Source organism: Macrobrachium nipponense, chromosome 12 (genome assembly GCF_015104395.2).
Source record: "Macrobrachium nipponense isolate FS-2020 chromosome 12, ASM1510439v2, whole genome shotgun sequence".
Taxonomy (NCBI): Eukaryota; Metazoa; Arthropoda; class Malacostraca; order Decapoda; family Palaemonidae; genus Macrobrachium; species Macrobrachium nipponense.
The window spans coordinates 72,321,144-72,335,281 of record NC_087205.1 but is presented as its reverse complement, the minus strand read 5'-3'; positions in this window follow the sequence as shown (position 1 = coordinate 72,335,281).

The window sequence follows — 14,138 nt, the reverse complement described above, 5'->3', positions numbered from 1 at the left end:
AAGTATCTGTAATGATTAAGCAGTGGTATATTTCACTACAGCAGCACAGTGTGGGTACAGCGGAAGTGAATTTTTTTTATTTTCACGATTTTTACTGTCATTAATGGTAATTTATAATAAGTGTGTCATATTTGAATACATTCAGACAGATAAATTTATAAGTCATAATTTACTAATACTAATATCACTCTAGCAGTTTCTAATTAGGCTTTGCAAGATAATGAAAATTGTATAAATGTAGGTAACAAATGGAAATGTGTTATGATGTCGGTTATTAGTGTTGTTTTTGTAATAAAGGATTCTAGAGCAATTAAAGCTCAGCAAAACGGAGATGAAATTGTCCGAGAAGCGCCAATCACTCCACCGAATGCCTATTCCATGAAAGCCAAAGGCAGGCAGCCTTTAAGAAAACACCATACTACTCCTACTCCTCAAGAAGAAGAAGTCATATCGGCGGCGAGAGGGAGGTGGAGAGTGCGACAGGAAGAAGAGAAGCTTACTGCTGTGGAGGAGTCCTCGAGAGCGAGTGTGACCTCAGTTTTCTCAAATAACCTCCCCCACCCCCACAAAGGATTGTAGCCGGAGAATAGAATGAATCTCGAAATGGACATGATAAGGCTAACAAGACCACTTGTCTCCCGGGCCTTCTCAGAAAACTCGAGTCAGGAGGATGCAAAGGAACAGGAGAACCCTGAAGAGGATGAAGGAGAGGAGGAGGAGGAGGAGGAGGAGGAGGAGGGGGAGGAGAGAGAGAGAGAGAGAGAGAGAGAGAGAGAGAGAGAGAGAGAGAGAGAGAGAGAGAGATAAGGAAGTTACGCTAATGCTGATGATGGCGACGACGTCCCTCCTCCTTGAGGAGGAGGTCCTCATGGTTCAAGTGACAACTGATAACCATTACAGTTTAATCTTTAATTCTGGAGACGCGGCCGGGGACCCCACAGGACCCCACAGGACGATCAAAGAGATTTTGTCGAGGGGAGACCAAAGACAAAGCAGCGCGATACTGAAGAACGAATAAAGAAATACATAAGGAAGAGAAAAATACAGAAAAATAAGAAGTGCAGTTTTGCAGAATGCATCAGGGGCAGGATGCAAGTGAGGAGGAAAACATGATTAACTCATGGGGAAATAAAGTCTTATGAGAGTATTTAAGACGTTCGACGAGAACAAAGCTTTTGGGCAATAAAATTTGGATCATGAGACGAAGAGGAAGATTAATGAACAGGAAACTGGTGGGAGATTAAAGGTCTTAAGACTAAATCAGTGAGATTTTTGACAGTGAGTAGGAAGTGGCTAATTTCTTTTCTATGAAAAGGGGAGAGACGATAAATTGCCACAATAGCATGATACACATCAAAGAAAAATGTAATACAGAGAAATTATTGAGAGATAAGACTAAATACAAGTCAAGCTCGTATGGCTGAGGGGTAACAAAAAGTTATTATTATTATTATCATTTCAGTATGTGAAACCTATTCCCATGGAACAAGCGCACAGGGGACATTGACTAGAAATTCAAGCTTCCCAAGAATGTTGGTTTCAGCCTCCCACCGCAGCCCCCACACTGCAGCAGTAACTGATCCTGATACAGAGCCAGTGATTTGCAGTCTCCCTGGGCGAGGCACAAACCCGCGACACCTGATTTAATGTCAGTTTAAAAGGATAATGGAAAATGACAATGGATGGCTGACTGGGGAATCGGAGGTGCTTCGTTAAGCTTCGGCCCTTTAGGTGAATTTCAGATCGTTTGAGTCATCTTGTCTTTTCTGGGCACTCAAATTCTCATTCCCTTTTAGCTACAAGTTATCACGAATAATTATCAGCATTACTCCAGAACATTGCAAACTTCCGCCAAACATGAACATTCCAATCCTCATAAGGTACCTTCTTCCTAAAGATCACATTCATGTCTTAATTAAACCTAACCATTTTTGTTGCCAATAGTTAGACATGTTTTTGGCCAAATTATGAAGAGAACCCCAGCTTAAAATTTTACGTAATTCTGGTAACAAAAAGATAAACAAACGGACAAAGACTGAAAGAGAAAAAACTATCCAAAAACGGTCATGCTATACGTAAAAATGATACTTATCGTCGTTCACATTATATTTACAACACATAGGAATCCAGTCAGTATTAGATTACACGTGTGGAGAAAAAGAGCGACCGAAAAATAATTCTTCTTCGATCCATCAGATTTCGCCCAGGGTGACCTTATTGCGACGGCCGTTTGCTGGTCATTTTGCGCGGTGTTTCTTTGATGCCTTACGCACCCAGTGTTTTCGGAACTTGCTCGGATTTCGAGCAAAGAGACCTCCCTTCCTCACGAAAACCATTTGCGGGAGATTATTGCTTAGACTTTGAGATTTCTTATTTCTGGGGGCCTGAGACGGGCCCATAAAGAGTTCTTGAGAAACCACCTCAGTACGTTTAGTGTATATGTATACAAATATCTGTTTAAATATATATATATATATATATATATATTATATATATATATATATATATATATATATATGTATATTGCATTTATATATGGAAATTTTTATTAGTTACGCATAAATTTATGTACCATTAATTCAGATTTTAAACAACCATATTATTGCATAAACACATGCATAAACAAAAGACCATTTTATGCTCTTTAATAATTACGGAATGGTTGCGGAATTTCTCAGTAACCACCTCTGTGTGAACGCATTAGGCTACAAATGTCCTTTAATATCCAATTCGCTCTACCTCGGAAATAATATATTTTCATATATTAACCAAATGGGAATTTTTTAGTTGATAATTTCGTCCTCTCGTGGATTCGAACCAGAGGATAGAAGAGAAGTCAAGACTGCAGTGACGCCCTAACCGACCAAACCAACAAGGTAAGGGCGTCATTGCAGTCCTGATTTCTCCTCTATGCTCTGGTTCGAATCTACGAGAGGACGTATTTATTACTAACTGAGAAATTCCCCTTCGGTTAACATACATGAAAATATATTATTTTCGAGGTAGAGGGAATTGGATATTAAAGCGACATTTGTAACCTAATGCGGTATATGAATCACGGTGATGTGATAAAAATTCATATATAGCATATATATATATATATATATATATATATATATATATATATATATATATATGTAGGCTAGGGTTTTTTGATTAATAATATATTGTCTATGTGTTCCCTTTGACCTATGGAATGTGAAGAACAGAGTAGAGGCGACGACCCGAGAAAGCTGATGAATGAGTTTCTATGGGTGGCGTGAGATAAAACTGCTTAGTTAGACAAGTCAGTGTACTGAGTTTATTAACTCTTCTCAAAGTGCCTTTGTGAAACTGGTTGCGGCCAGTAATCGTGAGGCGTTAACAAAGTGTGCGTTCGTAAGTGCGTGTGCGCCTCTTTCTGTTAATAATGTTGAATACCCGAGTCTATGGGGATTTTGATAGAGGCGTCTTCGAGAGAAAGGCAAGATGCCGTGGCGCTCACCGGGAGTTTTTTTATTAACTGTGCTTATAGTGTTCCGACTGCTTGGGTGAGTGTTAAGATTACTTTAGCCAAAGAGCGGCTTGTTGTCTGTTTGACATTTTTAAGAATATCTGATCTTTAGATTTTGTTGCTAAACTTATGTGTACTTACCGGGATGTGTTCTGTGTCTTTGAAACAGACGGTTCTGGCAGAACTGGCAATGGAGGGACAGGAGTTCCCAGAGGGGTGTAGACTTTTTGGTGACTACCATTACTATTAGACATTTTACTGTTGGGGGTTTTTTGAGTTAGTCTGTAAGACTTGATTAATTATTTGTTCATTGTTAATAAATGTTTATTTTGATGATGCGACTCTCTCATTTTCATTACCTGTTAGAATGGAGAGAAAGAGGTGGAGAGAGAGAGAGAGGTGTCGGTGCGAGAGGAGTTGCCGAGAGAGAGAGAGAGAGAGAGAGAGAGAGAGAGAGAGAGAGAGAGAGAGAGAGGCTGTGTGTAATACTGTGTATTGGTTTGCCTAACGTTCGAGCTACACGCTTACCTAATGAATAAGGGGGGGGGGGGGGGGGGGGGGGGGAGGGGGGGGGGGGGGAATCTCCCCATTACATACACACACACACACACACACACACACATATATATATATATAATATATAAATATATATAGATATATATATTATATATATGTATATATATAATGTGTGTGTATGTGTGTAAACATAAATACTAATAAATACACTAGTATATGGATGTACCCTTTACGTTGATAAGCACTTATACTGTTTGTATAAATGGATACGCAAACGTATTGAGAGCGAAAGAGAGAGAGAGCGAGCACAAAGCGAAAATTTACATATATCAACTCAACGAATTACGGGATGAAAGTTGGCATTTGCATAAACTCTGAGGTATTTGAGATTACAATTTCACCTCACCCTCAATTTCTGTTACTTCAGCATTATCAATTTTCCACTGGCAGTCAACTCAAAATTCGGTGGTTCAGAAGTCGTTCCGGGAGTTCAAAATTGCCTCTGTTCCTACGAAAATCTTCAAATGATTCAGTAAAAATACTTGTCCATTTTTTGTATAAATATATATCCAATATATGAGCATGCATTATGTGCTGGGAATAATTACCCAATTACAGTTACTGAGAAGGGATGTCCACTTTTCAAAGACAATTTTCTCTCATCGTTTGACCCTCTATTTCTTCAGCTTTACTCGTGCTTTTATTTCTTTGATCATTATTGTTTTAGTTGTTTGTATTCCCATGCTTATTTTCCTAAACTCTTCACTTTTGTGTCAGTACGTTTCTCATTTTCCCACATATGGAAATTCTATTGCTTAGGAAAATTGATATCCCTTGAGAATACGAATGTGGGTAGTGATTATTATTATTATTATTATTATTATTATTATTATTATTATTATTATTATTATTATTATTATTATTATTATTATTATTATTATTATTATTGTCGTCGTTGTTATTGTTTTATGCAGTATTTCATGAACTGACGAACAACTCTGGTAAATCACATTACTACAGATCTGTGCAGAATTGCTTTTCAGGATTTTTTAATAATAATAATGAAAATATAATAGTAATAACTGACAGATAGATATACTATCCCAAGTGCACTTGACCTTATCTGACAAAAGAATTTTAAGCAATCCAGTCATTGGTTTCTGCTAGATCAGAGTACAATTTCTTTGTGGGAGCATGAGAGAAATAAAAGAGCCAGAGAGAGAGAGAGAGAGAGAGAGAGAGATGGATTTGTAATGACATTGTAGCTCTTTGTAGCTTTCGTTCCCCCTTCTTGTTTCTGCTGGTCTTGCCCGATTTCGAAGCCTCATCTGATTCCCCTCACCATGTTTCCATTGTGAAAATCAAGGTTATTCAAGTTCAAAGCCAGCAGAGAAATAAGGATAAAACTAGCCAGATTTATGGCAGCAATAACTCCAAACATGTGTCAAGCTATAATAAGATGAAAGCGTCAGAATCACTTGAGAGGAAACGAAAAAAAAAAAAAAAAAAAAAGTGAAATGGGCCATCGAAAGCCATTCTTTATCTCCTTTCACAAAAAAAAAAGATTTGTGAGTTGAACATAACCCTTTTTTTTTTACCACCGCTTGCTATGAAATATATATGTAGATTATAATTCACGGTTACTGTTTTTTCTTCAAAATGTGAGAGCATTTATATGGGACAATCCAACGGGGCTGTCATCCTACTGGGAGCATCCATATAACATTCATTGACTGATTGCAGGTTCTCTGGCATCGCATTCCATGTGTGAGAAGAATGAAAACAGAATTATGTATGAGAAGAGAATTACATAATGATATCAAAATGCAGGAGAGAGGAGCAACAGAAACAGACTTAAGTTTCACCGTCTTGTATTCAGCTGCCCCCTTGATATATGCATGAAGATTATAGTTCATGTCCACAAATTTTTCTTCATGTAAAAGCCATCCCCCCTTTTTTTCAGTATCTTTGTGTGAGTGGGTGTGTATATGGGTGTAACATTAAAATGAAAAGATGGTGTCATTTTTTAGTTTGGGCTATATACCATGTAGATGTAAGCATAAATTACAGATGATCATCGTTTTTCCTCTTTTTTTTTACCATCTTTCTTTTTTATGGCTTTTCCCTTTTCAACATGGTCGTTCTTTTCTCTTTTGATTCTTTTGATGAGTTTATTGACAGTTATGGGTTGAAGATTAGAAACTGGGAAGACTAAAGCAATATATGGATTAGGTACTAATATCTGTCGTTTTCTATCATTTTTACATGTCACCCCCTCCATATTGTGACTGAACATGGACTTAAAAGGATATCAGGAGTGTCACTATTCTTCTCAGCGACCTCAAAAACTATAGATTAGACACTGATATCTGGCGTTTTCTGTATTTTTTATATTTCACCTATTCCCACACCCCCTTTACCCAACCAATGGTCTGATTTATAATTCTTTTCACCATGACCTTTCCCAGTTTGATATCAACTTATATTCAAGATTTCATCAAAATCGGTCAAGAAATGTGGATTTGTATAGCGTTCATACCAACAAACTGACATGTTCTTGTTTATATATATATTATATTTAGTCTGTGATAATGCTCTCTCAAGAACAGTGACTATTTTGAATTGTTGAAATAATAATAAGAAACCAAAAGGAAGAGGTTTTAGCATCTTGCACATAGGAGGGCCCACCGAGAATCCCATAGCAGTGTTTGCTCCTAAAATAAGATATTCGTAGCTGTCCAAAAGTTCCAAACAAAATTGACAGGAGGTCTACTCACATTTTCACCTTCCTGGTAGACTACTTATTTACCAAACTCGGCAGAGGAGTAGATTTACCGGAAAAGCTTTATTTCAATAGGTACGTCTAACTGAAAACATGATATATAATTCATACTTGGCGACGGATATTCTAGGAAATTTCACCTAAAGTGGCGTTGGTCTCCACCACCCATTTTCTCTCGTGCTCAATCCCTAAAGAAAAAGGGAAAATTATTGAAAACATGGAGGGTGCCAGAGAAATGTGAAAGCCTTCAGTGTGGGAAACCACCTAATGTATGTCTTAAAAAGTTTTTTCCATTGAAATCAAATGATATTCATTTGGATTCTGAGCAATTATTATTATCCATAATTAGAATAATGTAGGACCGTACATTTAGTAGAAATTATGTTATCGTTTTTTAAAGGAAAAGTTCTTAAAAGTGAAGCAAACTTAGAGTTCATTAAAGTATGATAAACATGAAGAATTGTGACACTTATTTTGGAGAGAACGTGAGGCCTCGAAATCCGCCCTTTTGCTATTTCTATACAGTCTATCCAAAATCTATAGAGATGGTGTGCCTCTAAGCCTCATTATTTTCTCGCTGGTTCCTTTTTCCTATAATGTGGCCGGATGGTTGATTTAAGCTTTCCATCCAACCAACTTCTAGGTGGCTCCTTCCCTCGTTCACATAATATTTCCTGCTCTGAAAAACTAGAGTCGGGCGGTCAGGCGTCCGTGTTTTCCCCTCCTGCGAATGAATGATAATAATCTATTTCAGGGAAGAGCCGCTTTCCAGCGGAGTCGTTATTGGTAGCTTCTCTTGCTATGCCGCAAACTAGGTCGGTTTTGACCTAGCTGACGTGGATGGGAATGACCTAGGTTAAATTATATGCGCTGAGGACTGGGAATAACTGCTCGGTCTTATATATATATCACGTATAATATATTATATATTATATATGTGTGTGTGTGAGTGTGTGTGTGTGTGGTTATGTAAGTATATACTATTTATACATATATTGTTATGGAGTGTGTGTGATAGATAGATAAAAGCAGGGATGATTTATATATATGGTTAACTTTTTCTACATAAAAGGAAAAGGGGAGAAAACTTTCGTTTGTTACGTCGCAGACATATAACCTTGAGAGATAAACACAGGAGGCTTCATAAAGAGTGATAGAGCATTTACGCAGGAAGAAAGAAGCTCTTCTCTGATATGACTCAAGATTCGACCCGCTATGAGAAAAGATAATTATTCGTCTGTTTCTTAATTTTTCATATTTTTAGATTTCTGTGAAAGGAAACTATTGTACCGACTTTGTCGTCCCTCCACACTATTCTGTCCGCCATCAGATCTGAAAAAAGTACTGAGGCCAGAGGGCTGCAAATTGGTATTTTGATCACCCACTCTCCAATCATCAAACATATAAAATTGCAACCCTCTAACCTCGGTAGTTTTTTTTTATTTTATTCAAGGTTAAATTTAGCCATGGATCGTGCATCTGGCAGCTCTTTCCGGAGGCAAAGGATGCACCCTCACTTTACCTTATCTGGTGAGCAACCGGTCTTGCTGATGGTTTTATACAGCATTACAAGTTGTACAGAAAACTCGATTGCGCCGAAAAAAAACTTCGGCCCATTTTTTACTTGTTTTAGCTGTGTTCAATCTTTTTCACAAATGGCGTATTGTGTGAAAACATTTTTTTACGTCATTGTCTTGTGTGTATCAATGCATTTTTAAAAATGTGTAACAACGTTTAGATTTTCTCGCGTCCATTCTGTGGCCAGCCACTTTCACCACTGAGTGCCTCAGTGTCGTGGTCGGTATGGTCTTGACCTGCCACCTCGGTGGGCGCGAGTTCGATTTCCGGGTATTCCACTGAGGTGCGAGTGATGTGTATTTCTGGTGATAGAAGTTTACTCTCGACGTGGTTCGGAAGTCACGTAAAGCCGTAGGTCCCGTTGCTGAATAACCACTGGTTCTATGCAACAAACACAAACTTTCACCACTGGCCCTGCATGCAGTATGCAGATTGAACGTACCATAGCGCGAGCTTCGGGAGGGTGCGTAGCACCCTCAAAGTGTCGACGTGCTTTCTCAACCCTCTCTTAAATTGCCATCATTTTTCATTAAGTGGGCACACTCGTCGTAACATTAATAAATGCGATGTTGTGAAGGCCCTCAACAGCGTCGCCTATTCACCTATTGTCCTGAGTTTTCCAAGTGTTCACTTCATTTTCCTCCTATCCCTGGCAGTCCAGCTTCTTAAGCTTATTTGCTGCTTTGATTCTACACCCACCCCCTACCCCCCCTCCACCCCACCACAAACCCCTGCCCCTCACGCGCTTCATTATATCAGAACTTGAACCAGTGATCCTCAGCCGTCTGCCCTGTGCAAAGTAGTGCCCTGGATAACTACGTACCTGATGATAACTAGTTTAATTGGTTGGTTTGTAGATTAAACTGGCTTTATGCCAGCATGTGACCTTGTCTTTTGGAGGCCTGTAAGTGTAGTCATGTATGAAGGATCTAAGAGTCCTGGTGTAGATTGACCCAATCGACCAAATAACAAGTACCCCTTGAATTATCTGACCATCGACTGGCTTGTTAATTACAGAGACACTTAATGTAGAGTATTTGAAATTGATAATATATTGTTATTTCCATTTCTGATTCAATATAAATACTAAAACCCAGGTCTCCTTTCTTTGCCTATACACTGCTCAACAGTAATTCACTTCACTGCATTCATGTTATGTGTTTGTATCATTGTAATACAACAATTGAACTGAGCTGAAATGCAAAAGCTAGTGGTACAACAACCCTTATACCCTAATCAGAATTGGCAGATCACAACAAAATAGAATATGTGGGTCAAAGAATGGCTCATTAACCAAATGAGGGAAACTAGAAGCCGAGAGAGAAATATGAGGCTTCTTAGGGAAAAGAGAGAGAAAGAGAGAGAGCAAGTCTTATTAAAGTGAGCACACCAATTAAGATAATATCCACAAAATTAATTTAGGAGCGGGTGACCTTGCAAGCGTTACAGGATGTACATAATTACCGTGTATAACAGATTTCGTATATTCTAACACACACTCAGACACATACACATAAATGTGAATATTTGTGTGTGTGTGTGTCTTATGTATCATTTTGATATAAATAAAAAGCATCTGACAATATTCCAAGAGCATTGCCTCAGAATTTAGGATTTTTGTTACTCTGCGCATTGATTATCGTCTGGTGGAATCATTATCGAGAATCTGTCCGTACCCCGTGCGATGAGACTCTATTAAGTTTCCTCGATATTTCCCTCGTTAGTTATAATCGCCATCATCCAGAATCAGAATTTCCTCCGCCATTGCATCATTTAGCCTTGAGCCGTGAAATTAAGATTCTTCATAATAGGTCGAGGTCTTCTAAGACTTCTGCTATAAGGAGTTAAGGTTTACAGCTGTCACACATATTATATATATATATATATATGTATATATATATATATATATATATATATATATATATATATATATATGTGTGTGTGTATCTATATGTGTGTTATATATAAATTAATATTATAAACATGTATATACACTGTATACATACAAATTAAATTAATGGAATGTATATAGCTACACATATATGAATATATATAGATACAGAGCCACACACACGCATATATATATATATATATATATGTGTGTGTGTGTGTGTGTATGTATGTGTATATATGCATATAGTTTATGTAACATACTATTATATATATATATATATATATATATATATATATATATATGTATTTATAAATTGTATATATATATATATATATATATATTATGTATGCTATGTTTGAATATATTATTTATATTAATTATATATATATATATATGCATGTATGTGTGTGCATATATATTATATATATATATATATATATATATATAATATTTACATATATGTGTGTGTCATACAAAATGGATCAGAAATATTTTCCCTTTAACCCCTGAACCACTTTACTGCATTTCAAAGACAGCCCGGTCATATCCGACTTTGTTAAGTCTTTTTCTTAAATAAAAAATGAATAACTATTCCCCTCCTTTTCTTGGACTACTTCAGGCACTCGCTTGACCTTATTCGTTTTCCGAATTCATGCAAAGAATCGGACTGAAGGAGAGAAATTAGGTCACACTTTATGTTTCTTCCTACAGCATGAGCATCAAGAGGGTATTTCATCAGTCTAGTGACTAGTCTTATGGACTGGATGCTAAGTAAGCATTTCTCTCTCTCTCTCTCTCTCTCTCTCTCTCTTCTCTCTCTCTCTCTCGTTGACTTGGTAAATATATATGGATAACAACACCAGATTTAATTAACCAGGCATTTCGCAACGCTTAGATAAATAAGTAAGTCTATTCTCTATCTCTAGATTTAACCTGGCATTTTGCAGCATTAGACAAACGGGTAGCTCTCTCTCTCTCTCTCTCTCTCTCTCTCTCTCTCTCTCTCTCTCTCTATCGTAAATATATATATGGATAACGTCGCTAGATCTAACCTGACATCTCTCTCTCTCTCTCTCTCTCTCGTAAATATATATGGATAACATCGCTAGATTTAACCTGACATTCTCTCTCTCTCTCTCCCCTCTTGATTTGAGACTGCCTTGACGGAGTTACGCATTTCCAACCTATGGTTGAAAATGCGTAGCGGGCAAGAGGGCTTTCGAACTGGGAGAATTATCTCCTAGTTTGAATCTAAATGTCTCAATTTTTCTCTTACTTGATCATCTTCCAATCTCTTACTTTCTTTCGCTCTGTTACTCCCCCTAGCTGTCCTCCTTCTCTTCACTAAAACCCTCGTGTAGGTTGGGAAGGAGCTGGGTCTCTGAACTTAGGCTTTACCTTGATCCAAATGGCAGGGACTATAGCGGTTTGGTCCGCTGCTCGATTATGTTTAGACCTTGAGGATATTGATGTGATTCCACATCAATATTTATTGGGGCGGGACTACATGTGGGGGACTTGGCCTACGGAATCCGGGGAGGTATAGTCTCCACGGTAGGACTCTCGGCAATTTATCCGGAATGCCCTCTAAAATAACATGAGTGGGGATGATTGCATACTAGCTATGCCCTCGGTCCTATCGAAGCGGGGTTCCTGCTTACACTTGAGCCAATCATGTTATGTTAGAGCCATCCCTTCGGGGTAGGGTAGGGAGTGGACATATGGGAATTGGTCTCTGCTGTGTGTCTTTGGTGAGGGGGAAGTCTTTGAGAGGAGGCCCAGTTTTTACCATGGCTTGCAGTTGGTTTCTCTGTAATTTAAAAAAAAAAAAAAACGAAAAATGGAATATGACTCTGGAACTCAGTCCCCCGGAAAATGTGACCCCATGACACTAGAGACGACTTCGGCTTGTTTAAATAAGGAAAGCTCTGTTGACAACCTCGGCAATAAAAAGGATTCCTCCAACAATACTTCTCTGACCAATGTTGTTAAAGACAATTTATCGGCACTGGTGGAAAATAATTCTAGTAGTAACAGTAATACTTTACTCTCTGGTCTGGCTCATTACCAGATACAACAAAAAATCTGAAAAATTCTCCACTTAAAAAACATACCAATTGGTTGTAGCTATGACATAATTCATGAAGCCTTCTGTAGATTTGGGGCAATCAAAGAAATTTTAATGGAGCTTAATGGTAGTAAAGGATTTTGGGAAGCTTGGGTATCATTTTCAAGTTTTGAGATTGCTTTAGAAGCAAATAAAAATTTAGAGAGCATAAGAATTGACAATTGTTTGATTTCTGGGGCTCTATGTGATAAAGCACCAAGACACCTAGAGGTATATAAACCAGAAGAATGGTTGGAAAAGAAATAGAGCATGGACTTCCAGAAGTAAGAACCCCCAAGCCCCCAACATGGATAATTGCAACTGGGAAGATAGAAAATTATAACTATTATAAGATGAGTAAAATTTATACAAAAAAAAGTTGGTTTAATTAAAAGTAAGGATATTAGTAGATACGGTAAGCAATCTGTTTTGATTAATGCAAAATCAGATACTCAAGCTCACATGCTTTGTGGCATGAAGATTGCAGAAATTGATCCTATTAAGGATATTAAACCACATATGAGCTTCAGCTATGGTAGAGGAGTAGTTTTTGATAAAGATCTATATGAATTTTCAGAACCAGAAATTCTGGACATGTGCCCTGATAATGTTTGGAAAGTAAGTAAGATCCCTCAAACCAAGCATGGTAGTTTTAACATTTTGAAACCCCTGTCATACCAGATCATATAATTATTGAGAATGAAAAAGTACGTGTTCGAGAATATAAACCTAGGCCTTTACAATGCTTTAATTGTTTCAAGTACGGTCACCCTTCCCGGTACTGCAATAATACGAAGATCTGTATTAACTGTTCTTCGTTAGAACATGGCCCATGCAACAGAGATACAACTGTGCAAACTGTAAAAGATCATCATAAATCAAATGATAAAATTTGTAGAGAATACAAGAAAGAAGAAGCTGCCATCTTTGAAAGCAAATGCTGAACATATTAGTGTAGGTTATGCAAAGCATTTACTCGATCGACAACTTAATTTTGCTCAAGCGGTTAAGATGCCACCAAAAGATTATAATCCACTACCCCTTACTACCACAGGGGGACCAGTGGTAGCACCTGGCCCGTCAGGTGCATCTCCCTTAGTGGTAGTAGCCCAGCCATCTGGGTCAAGTGCTCAGCTTATAAAAGCCAGAGCACAAACCTCCAGAGAGGTCAAGATGGTTTCCACCACACCAAAAGTAGTGTCACTGATAGGAGCATCTCTCCTAGAGGTAGTAGCCCAGCCTTCTGGGCCAAGTGCTCGAACTGTTGAAGTTCTAGCACAATCCTCCAAGGAAGCCAATGTGGCTTCCACCACCTCAAATGTATTGTCTCAGGCAGAATCTCTACCTGATTTGATGAAGATTAGAAAACAAGATCTTCCAAAGAGGAAAAGGTCCCCATCCTCCTCACCTTCATCCAAATCAGGTAAGTGCCCTACTGCTCATGATCCCAAAGGTTGACTTGTATAAAGATCACAGAAAGAAAGAAAAGAAGAGCGGTGGCCTAGTAAAGCCTTCCATCTCCAGGCCTTACATGGCTTCATCTGAAAAGTCCCAAAAGACAAATGAGACAAAGAAAAATAATAACAAAAGATAATGTCTATTATCCAGTGGAATTGCAGAGGTCTAAGTACTAGCATTGAGCAAATAAAAACTTTAACCAGGGACTTGGACACGAAGGTAATTTGTCTACAGGAAACCAAGATCAGTGACAAACCATTTAATCCTGGACTCAATTATCATTTTTGTAGATCCCCTCCTTTGCAAGGTG